Raw genomic sequence first — 23,209 nt, 5'->3', positions numbered from 1 at the left:
TGCTAGCTAGCCTGATAGAAATAAACAAACCAAAAGACAGTCGCTAACCCTAACTCCCTAATGTGAAAACAGTCCAAAGAAAATGGCAGTTCACCCCTACAGATTTAATACTATTTACAAAATATACAATTTATAAACAAAACCACGGCACAAAACCTAACAATTCAAAAATGCTAAATAAGGTTTGGAAAGCAAGAACAGCAAACAGGTGCTGCTGCCAGAAAGAGCCTCGCTAGCTGTTGGGAACCGTACTTTTAAAACTCCAGGAAGTGTAGGATGGACCAATCAGCTTCCTGTACTTCCCCCAAATCCGGCCAATCAGGCAGGGCACCTATAAGAACAACAAAATAAAAACAACACATATGGCCAGGACCGTAACATGGTCTACTAGTAATGAAGCAAGATGGTTGACAAACCAATAAAGTAGCAAAACAGAAATGAAAGAACAAAATTTGATGAAAATATAGAACAATTTCTATGAATAAATAGGCAGTAACACCAGCTTGTGCTGGCCGTAAACCCAAGCAAAAAAGCTTACAGCACCTGGTATTCCCAGGCGGTCTTCCTACCAAGTACTAACCAGGCCCGGCTCTATTTGGCTGCCGAGATCTGACGAGATCGGGCGCTTAGAGAGCGGTGTGGCCATAAGCTGCATTTGACATCATCAACAGCTCTTAAAAACGCTGGAGAAGCAGAATGCATGACACTTGCTAAGAAGAAGATAAATGTGGCAAAGTACAAAGTACTATAACTGTACTGGTCTGTTACGCCCCTGTCTAGGGGGTCAGGGTGCAACATACAAAGATAAATTAGCATGTTCCCTCTCCGATCCCCAAACCAAAATCCAGGATCGAGATGTTCCAACAGAATGATATTTATTTTAAACGAAAGAAAGTGTCAAACAAAACATGACACTACAACTCAGGGCGAACCAAGGCCAACATAATAAACAAAATAAGCCATTTCCCACAGAAAGTGCTAGCTAGCCTGATAGAAATAAACAAACCAAAAGACAGTCGCTAACCCTAACTCCCTAATGTGAAAACAGTCCAAAGAAAATGGTAGTTCACCCCTACAGATTTAATACTATTTACAAAATATACAATTTATAAACAAAACCACGGCACAAAACCTAACAATTCAGAAATACTAAATAAGGTTTGGAAACCAAGAACAGCAAACAGGTGCTGATGCCAGAAAGAGCCTCGCTAGCTGTTGGGAACCGTACTTTTAAAACTCCAGGAAGTGTAGGATGGACCACTCAGCTTCCGGTACTGCCCCCCAATCCGGCCAATCAGGCAGGGCACCTATAAGAACAAGAAAATAAAAACAACACATATGGCCAGGACCGTAACATGGTCTATTAGTAATGAAGCACGATGGTTGACAAACCAATAAAGTAGCAAAACAGCAATGAAAGAACAAAATTTGATGAAAATATAGAACATTTTCTATGAATAAATAGGCAGTAACACCAGCTTGTGCTGCCCGTAAACCCAAGCAAAAAAGCTTACAGCACCTGGTATTCCCAGGCGGTCTTCCTACCAAGTACTAACCAGGCCCGGCTCTATTTGGCTGCCGAGATCGGACGAGATCGGGCGCTTAGAGAGCGGTGTGGCCGTAAGCTGCATTTGACATCATCAACAGCTCTTAAAAACGCTGGAGAAGCAGAATGCATGACACTTGCTAAGAAGAAGATAAATGTGGCAAAGTACAAAGTACTATAACTGTACTGGTCTGTTACGCCCCTGTCTAGGGGGTCAGGGTGCCACATACAAAGATAAATTAGCATGTTCCCTCTCCGATCCCCAAACCAAAATCCAGGATCGAGATGTTCCAACAGAATGATATTTATTTTAAACGAAAGAAAGTGTCAAACAAAACATGACACTACAACTCAGGGCGAACCAAGGCCAACATAATAAACAAAATAAGCCATTTCCCACAGAGAGTGCTAGCTAGCCTGATAGAAATAAACAAACCAAAAGACAGTCGCTAACCCTAACTCCCTAATGTGAAAACAGTCCAAAGAAAATGGCAGTTCACCCCTACAGATTTAATACTATTTACAAAATATACAATTTATAAACAAAACCACGGCACAAAACCTAACAATTCAAAAATGCTAAATAAGGTTTGGAAACCAAGAACAGCAAACAGGTGCTGATGCCAGAAAGAGCCTCGCTAGCTGTTGGGAACCGTACTTTTAAAACTCCAGGAAGTGTAGGATGGACCAATCAGCTTCCTGTACTGCCCCCCAATCCGGCCAATCAGGCAGGGCACCTATAAGAACAAGAAAATAAAAACAACACATATGGCCAGGACCGTAACATGGTCTACTAGTAATGAAGCACGATGGTTGGCAAACCAATAAAGTAGCAAAACAGCAATGAAAGAACAAAATTTGATGAAAATATAGAACAATTTCTACGAATAAATAGGCAGTAACACCAGCTTGTGCTGCCCGTAAACCCAAGCAAAAAAGCTTACAGCACCTGGTATTCCCAGGCGGTCTTCCTACCAAGTACTAACCAGGCCCGGCTCTATTTGGCTGCCGAGATCGGACGAGATCGGGCGCTTAGAGAGCGGTGTGGCCGTAAGCTGCATTTGACATCATCAACAGCTCTTAAAAACGCTGGAGAAGCAGAATGCATGACACTTGCTAAGAAGAAGATAAATGTGGCAAAGTACAAAGTACTATAACTGTACTGGTCTGTTACGCCCCTGTCTAGGGGGTCAGGGTGCCACATACAAAGATAAATTAGCATGTTCCCTCTCCGATCCCCAAACCAAAATCCAGGATCGAGATGTTCCAACAGAATGATATTTATTTTAAACGAAAGAAAGTGTCAAACAAAACATGACACTACAACTCAGGGCGAACCAAGGCCAACATAATAAACAAAATAAGCCATTTCCCACAGAGAGTGCTAGCTAGCCTGATAGAAATAAACAAACCAAAAGACAGTCGCTAACCCTAACTCCCTAATGTGAAAACAGTCCAAAGAAAATGGCAGTTCACCCCTACAGATTTAATACTATTTACAAAATATACAATTTATAAACAAAACCACGGCACAAAACCTAACAATTCAAAAATGCTAAATAAGGTTTGGAAACCAAGAACAGCAAACAGGTGCTGATGCTAGAAAGAGCCTCGCTAGCTGTTGGGAACCGTACTTTTAAAACTCCAGGAAGTGTAGGATGGACCAATCAGCTTCCTGTACTGCCCCCCAATCCGGCCAATCAGGCAGGGCACCTATAAGAACAAGAAAATAAAAACAACACATATGGCCAGGACCGTAACATGGTCTACTAGTAATGAAGCACGATGGTTGGCAAACCAATAAAGTAGCAAAACAGCAATGAAAGAACAAAATTTGATGAAAATATAGAACAATTTCTACGAATAAATAGGCAGTAACACCAGCTTGTGCTGCCCGTAAACCCAAGCAAAAAAGCTTACAGCACCTGGTATTCCCAGGCGGTCTTCCTACCAAGTACTAACCAGGCCCGGCTCTATTTGGCTGCCGAGATCGGACGAGATCGGGCGCTTAGAGAGCGGTGTGGCCGTAAGCTGCATTTGACATCATCAACAGCTCTTAAAAACGCTGGAGAAGCAGAATGCATGACACTTGCTAAGAAGAAGATAAATGTGGCAAAGTACAAAGTACTATAACTGTACTGGTCTGTTACGCCCCTGTCTAGGGGGTCAGGGTGCCACATACAAAGATAAATTAGCATGTTCCCTCTCCGATCCCCAAACCAAAATCCAGGATCGAGATGTTCCAACAGAATGATATTTATTTTAAACGAAAGAAAGTGTCAAACAAAACATGACACTACAACTCAGGGCGAACCAAGGCCAACATAATAAACAAAATAAGCCATTTCCCACAGAGAGTGCTAGCTAGCCTGATAGAAATAAACAAACCAAAAGACAGTCGCTAACCCTAACTCCCTAATGTGAAAACAGTCCAAAGAAAATGGCAGTTCACCCCTACAGATTTAATACTATTTACAAAATATACAATTTATAAACAAAACCACGGCACAAAACCTAACAATTCAAAAATGCTAAATAACGTTTAGAAACCAAGAACAGCAAACAGGTGCTGATGCCAGAAAGAGCCTCGCTAGCTGTTGGGAACCGTACTTTTAAAACTCCAGGAAGTGTAGGATGGACCAATCAGCTTCCTGTACTGCCCCCCAATCCGGCCAATCAGGCAGGGCACCTATAAGAACAAGAAAATAAAAACAACACATATGGCCAGGACCGTAACATGGTCTACTAGTAATGAAGCACGATGGTTGGCAAACCAATAAAGTAGCAAAACAGCAATGAAAGAACAAAATTTGATGAAAATATAGAACAATTTCTATGAATAAATAGGCAGTAACACCAGCTTGAGCTGCCCGTAAACCCAAGCAAAAAAGCTTACAGCACCTGGTATTCCCAGGCGGTCTTCCTACCAAGTACTAACCAGGCCCGGCCCTATTTGGCTGCCGAGATCGGACGAGATCGGGCGGTTAGAGAGCGGTGTGGCCGTAACATGCATTTGACATCATCAACAGCTCTTAAAAACGCTAGAGAAGCAGAATGCATGACACTTGCTAAGAAGAAGATAAATGTGGCAAAGTACAAAGTACTATAACTGTACTGGTCTGTTACGCCCCTGTCTAGGGGGTCAGGGAGAAACATACAAAGATAAATTTGCATGTTCCCTCTCCGATCCCCAAACCAAAATCCAGGATTGAGATGTTCCAACAGAATGATATTTATTTTAAACGAAAGAAAGTGTCAAACAAAACATGACACTACAACTCAGGGCGAACCAAGGCCAACATAATAAACAAAATAAGCCATTTCCCACAGAAAGTGCTAGCTAGCCTGATAGAAAGAAACAAACCAAAAGACAGTCGCTAACCCTAACTCCCTAATGTGAAAACAAGAGAAAACAATCAAAAGAAAAATGGCAGTCCACCCCTACAGATTTAATACTATTTACAAAATATACAATTTATAAACAAAACCACGGCACCAAACCTAACAATTCAAAAATGCTAAATAAGGTTTGGAAACCAAGAACAGCAAACAGGTGCTGATGCCAGAAAGAGCCTCGCTAGCTAGGGAACCGTACTTTTAAAACTCCAGGAAGTGTAGGATGGACCAATCAGCTTCCTGTACTGCCCCCCAATCCGGCCAATCAGGCAGGGCACCTATAAGAACAAGAAAATAAAAACAACACATATGGCCAGGACCGTAACATGGTCTACTAGTAATGAAGCACGATGGTCGGCAAACCAATAAAGTAGCAAAACAGCAATTAAAGAACAAAATTTGATGAAAATATAGAACAATTTCTATGAATAAATAGGCAGTAACACCAGCTTGTGCTGCCCGTAAACCCAAGCAAAAAAGCTTACAGCACCTGGTATTCCCAGGCGGTCTTCCTACCAAGTACTAACCAGGCCCGGCTCTATTTGGCTGCCGAGATCGGACGAGATCGGGCGTTTAGAGAGCGGTGTGGCCGTAAGCTGCATTTGATATCATCAACAGCTCTTAAAAACGCTGGAGAAGCAGAATGCATGACACTTGCTAAGAAGAAGATAAATGTGGCAAAGTACAAAGTACTATAACTGTACTGGTCTGTTACGCCCCTGTCTAGGGGGTCAGGGTGCAACATACAAAGATAAATTAGCATGTTCCCTCTCCGATCCCCAAACCAAAATCCAGGATCGAGATGTTCCAACAGAATGATATTTATTTTAAACGAAAGAAAGTGTCAAACAAAACATGACACTACAACTCAGGGCGAACCAAGGCCAACATAATAAACAAAATAAGCCATTTCCCACAGAAAGTGCTAGCTAGCCTGATAGAAAGAAACAAACCAAAAGACAGTCGCTAACCCTAACTCCCTAATGTGAAAACAGTCCAAAGAAAATGGCAGTTCACCCCTACAGATTTAATACTATTTACAAAATATACAATTTATAAACAAAACCACGGCACAAAACCTAACAATTCAAAAATGCTAAATAAGGTTTGGAAACCAAGAACAGCAAACAGGTGCTGATGCTAGAAAGAGCCTCGCTAGCTGTTGGGAACCGTACTTTTAAAACTCCAGGAAGTGTAGGATGGACCAATCAGCTTCCTGTACTTCCCCCAAATCCGGCCAATCAGGCAGGGCACCTATAAGAACAAGAAAATAAAAACAACACATATGGCCAGGACCGTAACATGGTCTACTAGTAATGAAGCACGATGGTTGACAAACCAATAAAGTAGCAAAACAGCAATGAAAGAACAAAATTTGATGAAAATATAGAACAATTTCTATGAATAAATAGGCAGTAACACCAGCTTGAGCTGCCCGTAAACCCAAGCAAAAAAGCTTACAGCACCTGGTATTCCCAGGCGGTCTTCCTACCAAGTACTAACCAGGCCCGGCCCTATTTGGCTGCCAAGATCGGACGCTTAGAGAGCGGTGTGGCCATAAGCTGCATTTGACATCATCAACAGCTCTTAAAAACGCTGGAGAAGCAGAATGCATGACACTTGCTAAGAAGAAGATAAATGTGGCAAAGTACAAAGTACTATAACTGTACTGGTCTGTTACGCCCCTGTCTAGGGGGTCAGGGTGCCACATACAAAGATAAATTAGCATGTTCCCTCTCCGATCCCCAAACCAAAATCCAGGATCGAGATGTTCCAACAGAATGATATTTATTTTAAACGAAAGAAAGTGTCAAACAAAACATGACACTACAACTCAGGGCGAACCAAGGCCAACATAATAAACAAAATAAGCCATTTCCCACAGAGAGTGCTAGCTAGCCTGATAGAAATAAACAAACCAAAAGACAGTCGCTAACCCTAACTCCCTAATGTGAAAACAGTCCAAAGAAAATGGCAGTTCACCCCTACAGATTTAATACTATTTACAAAATATACAATTTATAAACAAAACCACGGCACAAAACCTAACAATTCAAAAATGCTAAATAACGTTTAGAAACCAAGAACAGCAAACAGGTGCTGATGCCAGAAAGAGCCTCGCTAGCTGTTGGGAACCGTACTTTTAAAACTCCAGGAAGTGTAGGATGGACCAATCAGCTTCCTGTACTGCCCCCCAATCCGGCCAATCAGGCAGGGCACCTATAAGAACAAGAAAATAAAAACAACACATATGGCCAGGACCGTAACATGGTCTACTAGTAATGAAGCACGATGGTTGGCAAACCAATAAAGTAGCAAAACAGCAATGAAAGAACAAAATTTGATGAAAATATAGAACAATTTCTATGAATAAATAGGCAGTAACACCAGCTTGAGCTGCCCGTAAACCCAAGCAAAAAAGCTTACAGCACCTGGTATTCCCAGGCGGTCTTCCTACCAAGTACTAACCAGGCCCGGCCCTATTTGGCTGCCGAGATCGGACGAGATCGGGCGGTTAGAGAGCGGTGTGGCCGTAACATGCATTTGACATCATCAACAGCTCTTAAAAACGCTAGAGAAGCAGAATGCATGACACTTGCTAAGAAGAAGATAAATGTGGCAAAGTACAAAGTACTATAACTGTACTGGTCTGTTACGCCCCTGTCTAGGGGGTCAGGGTGAAACATACAAAGATAAATTTGCATGTTCCCTCTCCGATCCCCAAACCAAAATCCAGGATCGAGATGTTCCAACAGAATGATATTTATTTTAAACGAAAGAAAGTGTCAAACAAAACATGACACTACAACTCAGGGCGAACCAAGGCCAACATAATAAACAAAATAAGCCATTTCCCACAGAAAGTGCTAGCTAGCCTGATAGAAAGAAACAAACCAAAAGACAGTCGCTAACCCTAACTCCCTAATGTGAAAACAAGAGAAAACAATCAAAAGAAAAATGGCAGTCCACCCCTACAGATTTAATACTATTTACAAAATATACAATTTATAAACAAAACCACGGCACCAAACCTAACAATTCAAAAATGCTAAATAAGGTTTGGAAACCAAGAACAGCAAACAGGTGCTGATGCCAGAAAGAGCCTCGCTAGCTGTTGGGAACCGTACTTTTAAAACTCCAGGAAGTGTAGGATGGACCAATCAGCTTCCTGTACTGCCCCCCAATCCGGCCAATCAGGCAGGGCACCTATAAGAACAAGAAAATAAAAACAACACATATGGCCAGGACCGTAACATGGTCTACTAGTAATGAAGCACGATGGTCGGCAAACCAATAAAGTAGCAAAACAGCAATTAAAGAACAAAATTTGATGAAAATATAGAACAATTTCTATGAATAAATAGGCAGTAACACCAGCTTGTGCTGCCCGTAAACCCAAGCAAAAAAGCTTACAGCACCTGGTATTCCCAGGCGGTCTTCCTACCAAGTACTAACCAGGCCCGGCCCTATTTGGCTGCCGAGATCGGACGCTTAGAGAGCGGTGTGGCCGTAACATGCATTTGACATCATCAACAGCTCTTAAAAACGCTAGAGAAGCAGAAGGCATGACACTTGCTAAGAAGAAGATAAATGTGGCAAAGTACAAAGTACTATAACTGTACTGGTCTGTTACGCCCCTGTCTAGGGGGTCAGGGTGAAACATACAAAGATAAATTTGCATGTTCCCTCTCCGATCCCCAAACCAAAATCCAGGATTGAGATGTTCCAACAGAATGATATTTATTTTAAACGAAAGAAAGTGTCAAACAAAACATGACACTACAACTCAGGGCGAACCAAGGCCAACATAATAAACAAAATAAGCCATTTCCCACAGAAAGTGCTAGCTAGCCTGATAGAAAGAAACAAACCAAAAGACAGTCGCTAACCCTAACTCCCTAATGTGAAAACAAGAGAAAACAATCAAAAGAAAAATGGCAGTCCACCCCTACAGATTTAATACTATTTACAAAATATACAATTTATAAACAAAACCACGGCACAAAACCTAACAATTCAAAAATGCTAAATAAGGTTTGGAAACCAAGAACAGCAAACAGGTGCTGATGCCAGAAAGAGCCTCGCTAGCTGTTGGGAACCATACTTTTAAAACTCCAGGAAGTGTAGGATGGACCAATCAGCTTCCTGTACTGCCCCCCAATCCAGCCAATCAGGCAGGGCACCTATAAGAACAAGAAAATAAAAACAACACATATGGCCAGGACCGTAACATGGTCTACTAGTAATGAAGCACGATGGTTGACAAACCAATAAAGTAGCAAAACAGCAATGAAAGAACAAAATTTGATGAAAATATAGAACAATTTTTATGAATAAATAGGCAGTAACACCAGCTTGTGCTGCCCGTAAACCCAAGCAAAAAAGCTTACAGCACCTGGTATTCCCAGGCGGTCTTCCTACCAAGTACTAACCAGGTCCGGCCCTATTTGGCTGCCGAGATCGGACGAGATCGGGCGCTCAGAGAGCGGTGTGGCCGTAAGCTGCATTTGACATCATCAACAGCTCTTAAAAACGCTGGAGAAGCAGAATGCATGACACTTGCTAAGAAGAAGATAAATGTGGCAAAGTACAAAGTACTATAACTGTACTGGTCTGTTACGCCCCTGTCTAGGGGGTCAGGGTGCAACATACAAAGATAAATTAGCATGTTCCCTCTCCGATCCCCAAACCAAAATCCAGAATCGAGATGTTCCAACAGAATGATATTTATTTTAAACGAAAGAAAGTGTCAAACAAAACATGACACTACAACTCAGGGCGAACCAAGGCCAACATAATAAACAAAATAAGCCATTTCCCACAGAAAGTGCTAGCTAGCCTGATAGAAATAAACAAACCAAAAGATAGTCGCTAACCCTAACTCCCTAATGTGAAAACAGTCCAAAGAAAATGGCAGTCCACCCCTACAGATTTAATACTATTTACAAAATATACAATTTATAAACAAAACCACGGCACAAAACCTAACAATTCAAAAATGCTAAATAAGATTTGGAAACTAAGAACAGCAAACAGGTGCTGCTGCCAGAAAGAGCCTCGCTAGCTGTTGGGAACCGTACTTTTAAAACTCCAGGAAGTGTAGGATGGACCAATCAGCTTCCTGTACTTCCCCCAAATCCGGCCAATCAGGCAGGGCACCTATAAGAACAAGAAAATAAAAACAACACATATGGCCATGACCGTAACATGGTCTACTAGTAATGAAGCACGATGGTTGACAAACCAATAAAGTAGCAAAACAGCAATGAAAGAACAAAATTTGATGAAAATATAGAACAATTTCTATGAATAAATAGGCAGTAACACCAGCTTGAGCTGCCCGTAAACCCAAGCAAAAAAGCTTACAGCACCTGGTATTCCCAGGCGGTCTTCCTACCAAGTACTAACCAGGCCCGGCTCTATTTGGCTGCCGAGATCGGACGAGATCGGGCGCTTAGAGAGCGGTGTGGCCGTAACATGCATTTGACATCATCAACAGCTCTTAAAAACGCTAGAGAAGCAGAATGCATGACACTTGCTAAGAAGAAGATAAATGTGGCAAAGTACAAAGTACTATAACTGTACTGGTCTGTTACGCCCCTGTCTAGGGGGTCAGGGTGAAACATACAAAGATAAATTTGCATGTTCCCTCTCCGATCCCCAAACCAAAATCCAGGATTGAGATGTTCCAACAGAATGATATTTATTTTAAACGAAAGAAAGTGTCAAACAAAACATGACACTACAACTCAGGGCGAACCAAGGCCAACATAATAAACAAAATAAGCCATTTCCCACAGAAAGTGCTAGCTAGCCTGATAGAAACAAACCAAAAGACAGTCGCTAACCCTAACTCCCTAATGTGAAAACAAAAGAAAACAATCAAAAGAAAAATGGCAGTCCACCCCTACAGATTTAATACTATTTACAAAATATACAATTTATAAACAAAACCACGGCACAAAACCTAACAATTCAAAAATGCTAAATAAGGTTTGGAAACCAAGAACAGCAAACAGGTGCTGATGCCAGAAAGAGCCTCGCTAGCTGTTGGGAACCATACTTTTAAAACTCCAGGAAGTGTAGGATGGACCAATCAGCTTCCTGTACTGCCCCCCAATCCAGCCAATCAGGCAGGGCACCTATAAGAACAAGAAAATAAAAACAACACATATGGCCAGGACCGTAACATGGTCTACTAGTAATGAAGCACGATGGTTGACAAACCAATAAAGTAGCAAAACAGCAATGAAAGAACAAAATTTGATGAAAATATAGAACAATTTCTATGAATAAATAGGCAGTAACACCAGCTTGTGCTGCCCGTAAACCCAAGCAAAAAAGCTTACAGCACCTGGTATTCCCAGGCGGTCTTCCTACCAAGTACTAACCAGGCCCGGCTCTATTTGGCTGCCGAGATCGGACGAGATCGGGCGCTTAGAGAGCGGTGTGGCCGTAAGCTGCATTTGATATCATCAACAGCTCTTAAAAACGCTGGAGAAGCAGAATGCATGACACTTGCTAAGAAGAAGATAAATGTGGCAACGTACAAAGTACTATAACTGTACTGGTCTGTTACGCCCCTGTCTAGGGGGTCAGGGTGCAACATACAAAGATAAATTAGCATATTCCCTCTCCGATCCCCAAACCAAAATCCAGGATCGAGATGTTCCAACAGAATGATATTTATTTTAAACGAAAGAAAGTGTCAAACAAAACATGACACTACAACTCAGGGCGAACCAAGGCCAACATAATAAACAAAATAAGCCATTTCCCACAGAAAGTGCTAGCTAGCCTGATAGAAATAAACAAACCAAAAGACAGTCGCTAACCCTAACTCCCTAATGTGAAAACAGTCCAAAGAAAATGGCAGTTCACCCCTACAGATTTAATACTATTTACAAAATATACAATTTATAAACAAAACCACGGCACAAAACCTAACAATTCAAAAATGCTAAATAAGGTTTGGAAACCAAGAACAGCAAACAGGTGCTGATGCCAGAAAGAGCCTCGCTAGCTGTTGGGAACCGTACTTTTAAAACTCCAGGAAGTGTAGGATGGACCAATCAGCTTCCTGTACTGCCCCCCAATCCAGCCAATCAGGCAGGGCACCTATAAGAACAAGAAAATAAAAACAACACATATGGCCAGGACCGTAACATGGTCTACTAGTAATGAAGCACGATGGTTGGCAAACCAATAAAGTAGCAAAACAGCAATGAAAGAACAAAATTTGATGAAAATATAGAACAATTTCTATGAATAAATAGGCAGTAACACCAGCTTGTGCTGCCCGTAAACCCAAGCAAAGAAGCTTACAGCACCTGGTATTCCCAGGCGGTCTTCCTACCAAGTACTAACAAGGCCCGGCCCTATTTGGCTGCCGAGATCGGACGGGATCGGGCGCTTAGAGAGCAGTGTGGCCATAAGCTGCATTTGACATCATCAACAGCTCTCAAAAACGCTGGAGAAGCAGAATGCATGACACTTGCTAAGAAGAAGATAAATGTGGCAAAGTACAAAGTACTATAACTGTACTGGTCTGTTACGCCCCTGTCTAGGGGGTCAGGGTGCAACATACAAAGATAAATTAGCATGTTCCCTCTCCGATCCCCAAACCAAAATCCAGGATCGAGATGTTCCAACAGAATGATATTTATTTTAAACGAAAGAAAGTGTCAAACAAAACATGACACTACAACTCAGGGCGAACCAAGGCCAACATAATAAACAAAATAAGCCATTTCCCACAGAAAGTGCTAGCTAGCCTGATAGAAATAAACAAACCAAAAGACAGTCGCTAACCCTAACTCCCTAATGTGAAAACAGTCCAAAGAAAATGGTAGTTCACCCCTACAGATTTAATACTATTTACAAAATATACAATTTATAAACAAAACCACGGCACAAAACCTAACAATTCAGAAATACTAAATAAGGTTTGGAAACCAAGAACAGCAAACAGGTGCTGATGCCAGAAAGAGCCTCGCTAGCTGTTGGGAACCGTACTTTTAAAACTCCAGGAAGTGTAGGATGGACCACTCAGCTTCCGGTACTGCCCCCCAATCCGGCCAATCAGGCAGGGCACCTATAAGAACAAGAAAATAAAAACAACACATATGGCCAGGACCGTAACATGGTCTATTAGTAATGAAGCACGATGGTTGACAAACCAATAAAGTAGCAAAACAGCAATGAAAGAACAAAATTTGATGAAAATATAGAACAATTTCTATGAATAAATAGGCAGTAACACCAGCTTGTGCTGCCCGTAAACCCAAGCAAAAAAGCTTACAGCACCTGGTATTCCCAGGCGGTCTTCCTACCAAGTACTAACCAGGCCCGGCTCTATTTGGCTGCCGAGATCGGACGAGATCGGGCGCTTAGAGAGCGGTGTGGCCGTAAGCTGCATTTGACATCATCAACAGCTCTTAAAAACGCTGGAGAAGCAGAATGCATGACACTTGCTAAGAAGAAGATAAATGTGGCAAAGTACAAAGTACTATAACTGTACTGGTCTGTTACGCCCCTGTCTAGGGGGTCAGGGTGCCACATACAAAGATAAATTAGCATGTTCCCTCTCCGATCCCCAAACCAAAATCCAGGATCGAGATGTTCCAACAGAATGATATTTATTTTAAACGAAAGAAAGTGTCAAACAAAACATGACACTACAACTCAGGGCGAACCAAGGCCAACATAATAAACAAAATAAGCCATTTCCCACAGAGAGTGCTAGCTAGCCTGATAGAAATAAACAAACCAAAAGACAGTCGCTAACCCTAACTCCCTAATGTGAAAACAGTCCAAAGAAAATGGCAGTTCACCCCTACAGATTTAATACTATTTACAAAATATACAATTTATAAACAAAACCACGGCACAAAACCTAACAATTCAAAAATGCTAAATAAGGTTTGGAAACCAAGAACAGCAAACAGGTGCTGATGCCAGAAAGAGCCTCGCTAGCTGTTGGGAACCGTACTTTTAAAACTCCAGGAAGTGTAGGATGGACCAATCAGCTTCCTGTACTGCCCCCCAATCCGGCCAATCAGGCAGGGCACCTATAAGAACAAGAAAATAAAAACAACACATATGGCCAGGACCGTAACATGGTCTACTAGTAATGAAGCACGATGGTTGGCAAACCAATAAAGTAGCAAAACAGCAATGAAAGAACAAAATTTGATGAAAATATAGAACAATTTCTACGAATAAATAGGCAGTAACACCAGCTTGTGCTGCCCGTAAACCCAAGCAAAAAAGCTTACAGCACCTGGTATTCCCAGGCGGTCTTCCTACCAAGTACTAACCAGGCCCGGCTCTATTTGGCTGCCGAGATCGGACGAGATCGGGCGCTTAGAGAGCGGTGTGGCCGTAAGCTGCATTTGACATCATCAACAGCTCTTAAAAACGCTGGAGAAGCAGAATGCATGACACTTGCTAAGAAGAAGATAAATGTGGCAAAGTACAAAGTACTATAACTGTACTGGTCTGTTACGCCCCTGTCTAGGGGGTCAGGGTGCCACATACAAAGATAAATTAGCATGTTCCCTCTCCGATCCCCAAACCAAAATCCAGGATCGAGATGTTCCAACAGAATGATATTTATTTTAAACGAAAGAAAGTGTCAAACAAAACATGACACTACAACTCAGGGCGAACCAAGGCCAACATAATAAACAAAATAAGCCATTTCCCACAGAGAGTGCTAGCTAGCCTGATAGAAATAAACAAACCAAAAGACAGTCGCTAACCCTAACTCCCTAATGTGAAAACAGTCCAAAGAAAATGGCAGTTCACCCCTACAGATTTAATACTATTTACAAAATATACAATTTATAAACAAAACCACGGCACAAAACCTAACAATTCAAAAATGCTAAATAAGGTTTGGAAACCAAGAACAGCAAACAGGTGCTGATGCCAGAAAGAGCCTCGCTAGCTGTTGGGAACCGTACTTTTAAAACTCCAGGAAGTGTAGGATGGACCAATCAGCTTCCTGTACTGCCCCCCAATCCGGCCAATCAGGCAGGGCACCTATAAGAACAAGAAAATAAAAACAACACATATGGCCAGGACCGTAACATGGTCTACTAGTAATGAAGCACGATGGTTGGCAAACCAATAAAGTAGCAAAACAGCAATGAAAGAACAAAATTTGATGAAAATATAGAACAATTTCTACAAATAAATAGGCAGTAACACCAGCTTGTGCTGCCCGTAAACCCAAGCAAAAAAGCTTACAGCACCTGGTATTCCCAGGCGGTCTTCCTACCAAGTACTAACCAGGCCCGGCTCTATTTGGCTGCCGAGATCGGACGAGATCGGGCGCTTAGAGAGCGGTGTGGCCGTAAGCTGCATTTGACATCATCAACAGCTCTTAAAAACGCTGGAGAAGCAGAATGCATGACACTTGCTAAGAAGAAGATAAATGTGGCAAAGTACAAAGTACTATAACTGTACTGGTCTGTTACGCCCCTGTCTAGGGGGTCAGGGTGCCACATACAAAGATAAATTAGCATGTTCCCTCTCCGATCCCCAAACCAAAATCCAGGATCGAGATGTTCCAACAGAATGATATTTATTTTAAACGAAAGAAAGTGTCAAACAAAACATGACACTACAACTCAGGGCGAACCAAGGCCAACATAATAAACAAAATAAGCCATTTCCCACAGAGAGTGCTAGCTAGCCTGATAGAAATAAACAAACCAAAAGACAGTCGCTAACCCTAACTCCCTAATGTGAAAACAGTCCAAAGAAAATGGCAGTTCACCCCTACAGATTTAATACTATTTACAAAATATACAATTTATAAACAAAACCACGGCACAAAACCTAACAATTCAAAAATGCTAAATAACGTTTAGAAACCAAGAACAGCAAACAGGTGCTGATGCCAGAAAGAGCCTCGCTAGCTGTTGGGAACCGTACTTTTAAAACTCCAGGAAGTGTAGGATGGACCAATCAGCTTCCTGTACTGCCCCCCAATCCGGCCAATCAGGCAGGGCACCTATAAGAACAAGAAAATAAAAACAACACATATGGCCAGGACCGTAACATGGTCTACTAGTAATGAAGCACGATGGTTGGCAAACCAATAAAGTAGCAAAACAGCAATGAAAGAACAAAATTTGATGAAAATATAGAACAATTTCTATGAATAAATAGGCAGTAACACCAGCTTGAGCTGCCCGTAAACCCAAGCAAAAAAGCTTACAGCACCTGGTATTCCCAGGAGGCCTTCCTACCAAGTACTAACCAGGCCCGGCCCTATTTGGCTGCCGAGATCGGACGAGATCGGGCGGTTAGAGAGCGGTGTGGCCGTAACATGCATTTGACATCATCAACAGCTCTTAAAAACGCTAGAGAAGCAGAATGCATGACACTTGCTAAGAAGAAGATAAATGTGGCAAAGTACAAAGTACTATAACTGTACTGGTCTGTTACGCCCCTGTCTAGGGGGTCAGGGTGCAACATACAAAGATAAATTAGCATGTTCCCTCTCCGATCCCCAAACCAAAATCCAGGATCGAGATGTTCCAACAGAATGATATTTATTTTAAACGAAAGAAAGTGTCAAACAAAACATGACACTACAACTCAGGGCGAACCAAGGCCAACATAATAAACAAAATAAGCCATTTCCCACAGAAAGTGCTAGCTAGCCTGATAGAAAGAAACAAACCAAAAGACAGTCGCTAACCCTAACTCCCTAATGTGAAAACAAGAGAAAACAATCAAAAGAAAAATGGCAGTCCACCCCTACAGATTTAATACTATTTACAAAATATACAATTTATAAACAAAACCACGGCACAAAACCTAACAATTCAAAAATGCTAAATAAGGTTTGGAAACCAAGAACAGCAAACAGGTGCTGATGCCAGAAAGAGCCTCGCTAGCTGTTGGGAACCATACTTTTAAAACTCCAGGAAGTGTAGGATGGACCAATCAGCTTCCTGTACTGCCCCCCAATCCAGCCAATCAGGCAGGGCACCTATAAGAACAAGAAAATAAAAACAACACATATGGCCAGGACCGTAACATGGTCTACTAGTAATGAAGCACGATGGTTGACAAACCAATAAAGTAGCAAAACAGCAATGAAAGAACAAAATTTGATGAAAATATAGAACAATTTTTATGAATAAATAGGCAGTAACACCAGCTTGTGCTGCCCGTAAACCCAAGCAAAAAAGCTTACAGCACCTGGTATTCCCAGGCGGTCTTCCTACCAAGTACTAACCAGGTCCGGCCCTATTTGGCTGCCGAGATCGGACGAGATCGGGCGCTCAGAGAGCGGTGTGGCCGTAAGCTGCATTTGACATCATCAACAGCTCTTAAAAACGCTGGAGAAGCAGAATGCATGACACTTGCTAAGAAGAAGATAAATGTGGCAAAGTACAAAGTACTATAACTGTACTGGTCTGTTACGCCCCTGTCTAGGGGGTCAGGGTGCAACATACAAAGATAAATTAGCATGTTCCCTCTCCGATCCCCAAACCAAAATCCAGAATCGAGATGTTCCAACAGAATGATATTTATTTTAAACGAAAGAAAGTGTCAAACAAAACATGACACTACAACTCAGGGCGAACCAAGGCCAACATAATAAACAAAATAAGCCATTTCCCACAGAAAGTGCTAGCTAGCCTGATAGAAATAAACAAACCAAAAGATAGTCGCTAACCCTAACTCCCTAATGTGAAAACAGTCCAAAGAAAATGGCAGTCCACCCCTACAGATTTAATACTATTTACAAAATATACAATTTATAAACAAAACCACGGCACAAAACCTAACAATTCAAAAATGCTAAATAACGTTTAGAAACCAAGAACAGCAAACAGGTGCTGATGCCAGAAAGAGCCTCGCTAGCTGTTGGGAACCGTACTTTTAAAACTCCAGGAAGTGTAGGATGGACCAATCAGCTTCCTGTACTGCCCCCCAATCCGGCCAATCAGGCAGGGCACCTATAAGAACAAGAAAATAAAAACAACACATATGGCCAGGACCGTAACATGGTCTACTAGTAATGAAGCACGATGGTTGGCAAACCAATAAAGTAGCAAAACAGCAATGAAAGAACAAAATTTGATGAAAATATAGAACAATTTCTATGAATAAATAGGCAGTAACACCAGCTTGTGCTGCCCGTAAACCCAAGCAAAAAAGCTTACAGCACCTGGTATTCCCAGGCGGTCTTCCTACCAAGTACTAACCAGGCCCGGCCCTATTTGGCTGCCGAGATCGGACGAGATCGGGCGGTTAGAGAGCGGTGTGGCCGTAACATGCATTTGACATCATCAACAGCTCTTAAAAACGCTAGAGAAGCAGAATGCATGACACTTGCTAAGAAGAAGATAAATGTGGCAAAGTACAAAGTACTATAACTGTACTGGTCTGTTACGCCCCTGTCTAGGGGGTCAGGGTGAAACATACAAAGATAAATTTGCATGTTCCCTCTCCGATCCCCAAACCAAAATCCAGGATTGAGATGTTCCAACAGAATGATATTTATTTTAAACGAAAGAAAGTGTCAAACAAAACATGACACTACAACTCAGGGCGAACCAAGGCCAACATAATAAACAAAATAAGCCATTTCCCACAGAAAGTGCTAGCTAGCCTGATAGAAAGAAACAAACCAAAAGACAGTCGCTAACCCTAACTCCCTAATGTGAAAACAAGAGAAAACAATCAAAAGAAAAATGGCAGTCCACCCCTACAGATTTAATACTATTTACAAAATATACAATTTATAAACAAAACCACGGCACCAAACCTAACAATTCAAAAATGCTAAATAAGGTTTGGAAACCAAGAACAGCAAACAGGTGCTGATGCCAGAAAGAGCCTCGCTAGCTGTTGGGAACCGTACTTTTAAAACTCCAGGAAGTGTAGGATGGACCAATCAGCTTCCTGTACTGCCCCCCAATCCGGCCAATCAGGCAGGGCACCTATAAGAACAAGAAAATAAAAACAACACATATGGCCAGGACCGTAACATGGTCTACTAGTAATGAAGCACGATGGTCGGCAAACCAATAAAGTAGCAAAACAGCAATTAAAGAACAAAATTTGATGAAAATATAGAACAATTTCTATGAATAAATAGGCAGTAACACCAGCTTGTGCTGCCCGTAAACCCAAGCAAAAAAGCTTACAGCACCTGGTATTCCCAGGCGGTCTTCCTACCAAGTACTAACCAGGCCCGGCTCTATTTGGCTGCCGAGATCGGACGAGATCGGGCGTTTAGAGAGCGGTGTGGCCGTAAGCTGCATTTGATATCATCAACAGCTCTTAAAAACGCTGGAGAAGCAGAATGCATGACACTTGCTAAGAAGAAGATAAATGTGGCAAAGTACAAAGTACTATAACTGTACTGGTCTGTTACGCCCCTGTCTAGGGGGTCAGGGTGCAACATACAAAGATAAATTAGCATGTTCCCTCTCCGATCCCCAAACCAAAATCCAGGATCGAGATGTTCCAACAGAATGATATTTATTTTAAACGAAAGAAAGTGTCAAACAAAACATGACACTACAACTCAGGGCGAACCAAGGCCAACATAATAAACAAAATAAGCCATTTCCCACAGAAAGTGCTAGCTAGCCTGATAGAAAGAAACAAACCAAAAGACAGTCGCTAACCCTAACTCCCTAATGTGAAAACAGTCCAAAGAAAATGGCAGTTCACCCCTACAGATTTAATACTATTTACAAAATATACAATTTATAAACAAAACCACGGCACAAAACCTAACAATTCAAAAATGCTAAATAAGATTTGGAAACCAATAACAGCAAACAGGTGCTGCTGCCAGAAAGAGCCTCGCTAGCTGTTGGGAACCGTACTTTTAAAACTCCAGGAAGTGTAGGATGGACCAATCAGCTTCCTGTACTTCCCCCAAATCCGGCCAATCAGGCAGGGCACCTATAAGAACAAGAAAATAAAAACAACACATATGGCCAGGACCGTAACATGGTCTACTAGTAATGAAGCACGATGGTTGACAAACCAATAAAGTAGCAAAACAGCAATGAAAGAACAAAATTTGATGAAAATATAGAACAATTTCTATGAATAAATAGGCAGTACCACCAGCTTGAGCTGCCCGTAAACCCAAGCAAAAAAGCTTACAGCACCTGGTATTCCCAGGCGGTCTTCCTACCAAGTACTAACCAGGCCCGGCCCTATTTGGCTGCCGAGATCGGACGAGATCGGGCGCTTAGAGAGCGGTGTGGCCGTAAGCTGCATTTGACATTATCAACAGCTCTTAAAAACGCTAGAGAAGCAGAATGCATGACACTTGCTAAGAAGAAGATAAATGTGGCAAAGTACAAAGTACTATAACTGTACTGGTCTGTTACGCCCCTGTCTAGGGGGTCAGGGTGAAACATACAAAGATAAATTTGCATGTTCCCTCTCCGATCCTCAAACCAAAATCCAGGATTGAGATGTTCCAACAGAATGATATTTATTTTAAACGAAAGAAATTGTCAAACAAAACATGACACTACAACTCAGGGCGAACCAAGGCCAACATAATAAACAAAATAAGCCATTTCCCACAGAAAGTGCTAGCTAGCCTGATAGAAATAAACAAACCAAAAGATAGTCGCTAACCCTAACTCCCTAATGTGAAAACAAGAGAAAACAATCAAAAGAAAATGGCAGTCCACCCCTACAGATTTAATACTATTTACAAAATATACAATTTATAAACAAAACCACGGCACAAAACCTAACAATTCAAAAATGCTAAATAAGATTTGGAAACCAAGAACAGCAAACAGGTGCTGCTGCCAGAAAGAGCCTCGCTAGCTGTTGGGAACCGTACTTTTAAAACTCCAGGAAGTGTAGGATGGACCAATCAGCTTCCTGTACTTCCCCCAAATCCGGCCAATCAGGCAGGGCACCTATAAGAACAAGAAAATAAAAACAACACATATGGCCAGGACCGTAACATGGTCTACTAGTAATGAAGCACGATGGTTGACAAACCAATAAAGTAGCAAAACAGCAATGAAAGAACAAAATTTGATGAAAATATAGAACAATTTCTATGAATAAATAGGCAGTACCACCAGCTTGAGCTGCCCGTAAACCCAAGCAAAAAAGCTTACAGCACCTGGTATTCCCAGGCGGTCTTCCTACCAAGTACTAACCAGGCCCGGCCCTATTTGGCTGCCGAGATCGGACGAGATCGGGCGCTTAGAGAGCGGTGTGGCCGTAACATGCATTTGACATCATCAACAGCTCCTAAAAACGCTAGAGAAGCAGAATGCATGACACTTGCTAAGAAGAAGATAAATGTGGCAAAGTACAAAGTACTATAACTGTACTGGTCTGTTACGCCCCTGTCTAGGGGGTCAGGGTGAAACATACAAAGATAAATTTGCATGTTCCCTCTCCGATCCCCAAACCAAAATCCAGGATTGAGATGTTCCAACAGAATGATATTTATTTTAAACGAAAGAAAGTGTCAAACAAAACATGACACTACAACTCAGGGCGAACCAAGGCCAACATAATAAACAAAATAAGCCATTTCCCACAGAAAGTGCTAGCTAGCCTGATAGAAAGAAACAAACCAAAAGACAGTCGCTAACCCTAACTCCCTAATGTGAAAACAAGAGAAAACAATCAAAAGAAAAATGGCAGTCCACCCCTACAGATTTAATACTATTTACAAAATATACAATTTATAAACAAAACCACGGCACAAAACCTAACAATTCAAAAATGCTAAATAACGTTTAGAAACCAAGAACAGCAAACAGGTGCTGATGCCAGAAAAAGCCTCGCTAGCTGTTGGGAACCGTACTTTTAAAACTCCAGGAAGTGTAGGATGGACCAATCAGCTTCCTGTACTGCCCCCCAATCCGGCCAATCAGGCAGGGCACCTATAAGAACAAGAAAATAAAAACAACACATATGGCCAGGACCGTAACATGGTCTACTAGTAATGAAGCACGATGGTTGGCAAACCAATAAAGTAGCAAAACAGCAATGAAAGAACAAAATTTGATGAAAATATAGAACAATTTCTATGAATAAATAGGCAGTAACACCAGCTTGTGCTGCCCGTAAACCCAAGCAAAAAAGCTTACAGCACCTGGTATTCCCAGGCGGTCTTCCTACCAAGTACTAACCAGGCCCGGCCCTATTTGGCTGCCGAGATCGGACGAGATCGGGCGGTTAGAGAGCGGTGTGGCCGTAACATGCATTTGACATCATCAACAGCTCTTAAAAACGCTAGAGAAGCAGAATGCATGACACTTGCTAAGAAGAAGATAAATGTGGCAAAGTACAAAGTACTATAACTGTACTGGTCTGTTACGCCCCTGTCTAGGGGGTCAGGGTGAAACATACAAAGATAAATTTGCATGTTCCCTCTCCGATCCCCAAACCAAAATCCAGGATTGAGATGTTCCAACAGAATGATATTTATTTTAAACGAAAGAAAGTGTCAAACAAAACATGACACTACAACTCAGGGCGAACCAAGGCCAACATAATAAACAAAATAAGCCATTTCCCACAGAAAGTGCTAGCTAGCCTGATAGAAAGAAACAAACCAAAAGACAGTCGCTAACCCTAACTCCCTAATGTGAAAACAAGAGAAAACAATCAAAAGAAAAATGGCAGTCCACCCCTACAGATTTAATACTATTTACAAAATATACAATTTATAAACAAAACCACGGCACCAAACCTAACAATTCAAAAATGCTAAATAAGGTTTGGAAACCAAGAACAGCAAACAGGTGCTGATGCCAGAAAGAGCCTCGCTAGCTGTTGGGAACCGTACTTTTAAAACTCCAGGAAGTGTAGGATGGACCAATCAGCTTCCTGTACTGCCCCCCAATCCGGCCAATCAGGCAGGGCACCTATAAGAACAAGAAAATAAAAACAACACATATGGCCAGGACCGTAACATGGTCTACTAGTAATGAAGCACGATGGTCGGCAAACCAATAAAGTAGCAAAACAGCAATTAAAGAACAAAATTTGATGAAAATATAGAACAATTTCTATGAATAAATAGGCAGTAACACCAGCTTGTGCTGCCCGTAAACCCAAGCAAAAAAGCTTACAGCACCTGGTATTCCCAGGCGGTCTTCCTACCAAGTACTAACCAGGCCCGGCTCTATTTGGCTGCCGAGATCGGACGAGATCGGGCGTTTAGAGAGCGGTGTGGCCGTAAGCTGCATTTGATATCATCAACAGCTCTTAAAAACGCTGGAG

General features: G+C 41.8%; 22 pseudogenes; all 22 read right to left on the bottom strand.

Annotated features, from left to right (window-relative positions):
* Nucleotides 1-531: 531 nt before the first annotated feature.
* LOC137110044 (5S ribosomal RNA) lies at nt 532-650 on the bottom strand (annotated as a pseudogene).
* Nucleotides 651-1,507: 857 nt separating this feature from the next.
* On the bottom strand, nt 1,508-1,626 carry LOC137110660 (5S ribosomal RNA; annotated as a pseudogene).
* An 857-nt stretch (nt 1,627-2,483) lies between these two features.
* LOC137110647 (5S ribosomal RNA) lies at nt 2,484-2,602 on the bottom strand (annotated as a pseudogene).
* An 857-nt stretch (nt 2,603-3,459) lies between these two features.
* Nucleotides 3,460-3,578, bottom strand: LOC137110636 (5S ribosomal RNA; annotated as a pseudogene).
* Nucleotides 3,579-4,435: 857 nt separating this feature from the next.
* Nucleotides 4,436-4,554, bottom strand: LOC137110742 (5S ribosomal RNA; annotated as a pseudogene).
* Nucleotides 4,555-5,420: 866 nt separating this feature from the next.
* LOC137111329 (5S ribosomal RNA) lies at nt 5,421-5,539 on the bottom strand (annotated as a pseudogene).
* Nucleotides 5,540-7,362: 1,823 nt separating this feature from the next.
* On the bottom strand, nt 7,363-7,481 carry LOC137110740 (5S ribosomal RNA; annotated as a pseudogene).
* A 1,845-nt stretch (nt 7,482-9,326) lies between these two features.
* On the bottom strand, nt 9,327-9,445 carry LOC137110273 (5S ribosomal RNA; annotated as a pseudogene).
* Nucleotides 9,446-10,302: 857 nt separating this feature from the next.
* On the bottom strand, nt 10,303-10,421 carry LOC137110332 (5S ribosomal RNA; annotated as a pseudogene).
* An 864-nt stretch (nt 10,422-11,285) lies between these two features.
* LOC137110625 (5S ribosomal RNA) lies at nt 11,286-11,404 on the bottom strand (annotated as a pseudogene).
* Nucleotides 11,405-12,261: 857 nt separating this feature from the next.
* LOC137110648 (5S ribosomal RNA) lies at nt 12,262-12,380 on the bottom strand (annotated as a pseudogene).
* Nucleotides 12,381-13,237: 857 nt separating this feature from the next.
* LOC137110613 (5S ribosomal RNA) lies at nt 13,238-13,356 on the bottom strand (annotated as a pseudogene).
* Nucleotides 13,357-14,213: 857 nt separating this feature from the next.
* On the bottom strand, nt 14,214-14,332 carry LOC137110602 (5S ribosomal RNA; annotated as a pseudogene).
* An 857-nt stretch (nt 14,333-15,189) lies between these two features.
* Nucleotides 15,190-15,308, bottom strand: LOC137110590 (5S ribosomal RNA; annotated as a pseudogene).
* An 857-nt stretch (nt 15,309-16,165) lies between these two features.
* Nucleotides 16,166-16,284, bottom strand: LOC137110804 (5S ribosomal RNA; annotated as a pseudogene).
* Nucleotides 16,285-17,152: 868 nt separating this feature from the next.
* LOC137110272 (5S ribosomal RNA) lies at nt 17,153-17,271 on the bottom strand (annotated as a pseudogene).
* Nucleotides 17,272-18,128: 857 nt separating this feature from the next.
* LOC137110739 (5S ribosomal RNA) lies at nt 18,129-18,247 on the bottom strand (annotated as a pseudogene).
* An 868-nt stretch (nt 18,248-19,115) lies between these two features.
* On the bottom strand, nt 19,116-19,234 carry LOC137111328 (5S ribosomal RNA; annotated as a pseudogene).
* An 857-nt stretch (nt 19,235-20,091) lies between these two features.
* On the bottom strand, nt 20,092-20,210 carry LOC137111384 (5S ribosomal RNA; annotated as a pseudogene).
* An 867-nt stretch (nt 20,211-21,077) lies between these two features.
* On the bottom strand, nt 21,078-21,196 carry LOC137110413 (5S ribosomal RNA; annotated as a pseudogene).
* An 868-nt stretch (nt 21,197-22,064) lies between these two features.
* On the bottom strand, nt 22,065-22,183 carry LOC137110737 (5S ribosomal RNA; annotated as a pseudogene).
* An 868-nt stretch (nt 22,184-23,051) lies between these two features.
* Nucleotides 23,052-23,170, bottom strand: LOC137111327 (5S ribosomal RNA; annotated as a pseudogene).
* Nucleotides 23,171-23,209: the final 39 nt, after the last annotated feature.

This window comes from Channa argus, unplaced genomic scaffold, assembly GCF_033026475.1.
Source record: "Channa argus isolate prfri unplaced genomic scaffold, Channa argus male v1.0 Contig009, whole genome shotgun sequence".
Taxonomy (NCBI): domain Eukaryota; kingdom Metazoa; phylum Chordata; class Actinopteri; order Anabantiformes; family Channidae; genus Channa; species Channa argus.
This window is presented reverse-complemented; position numbering and strand designations above follow the sequence as displayed.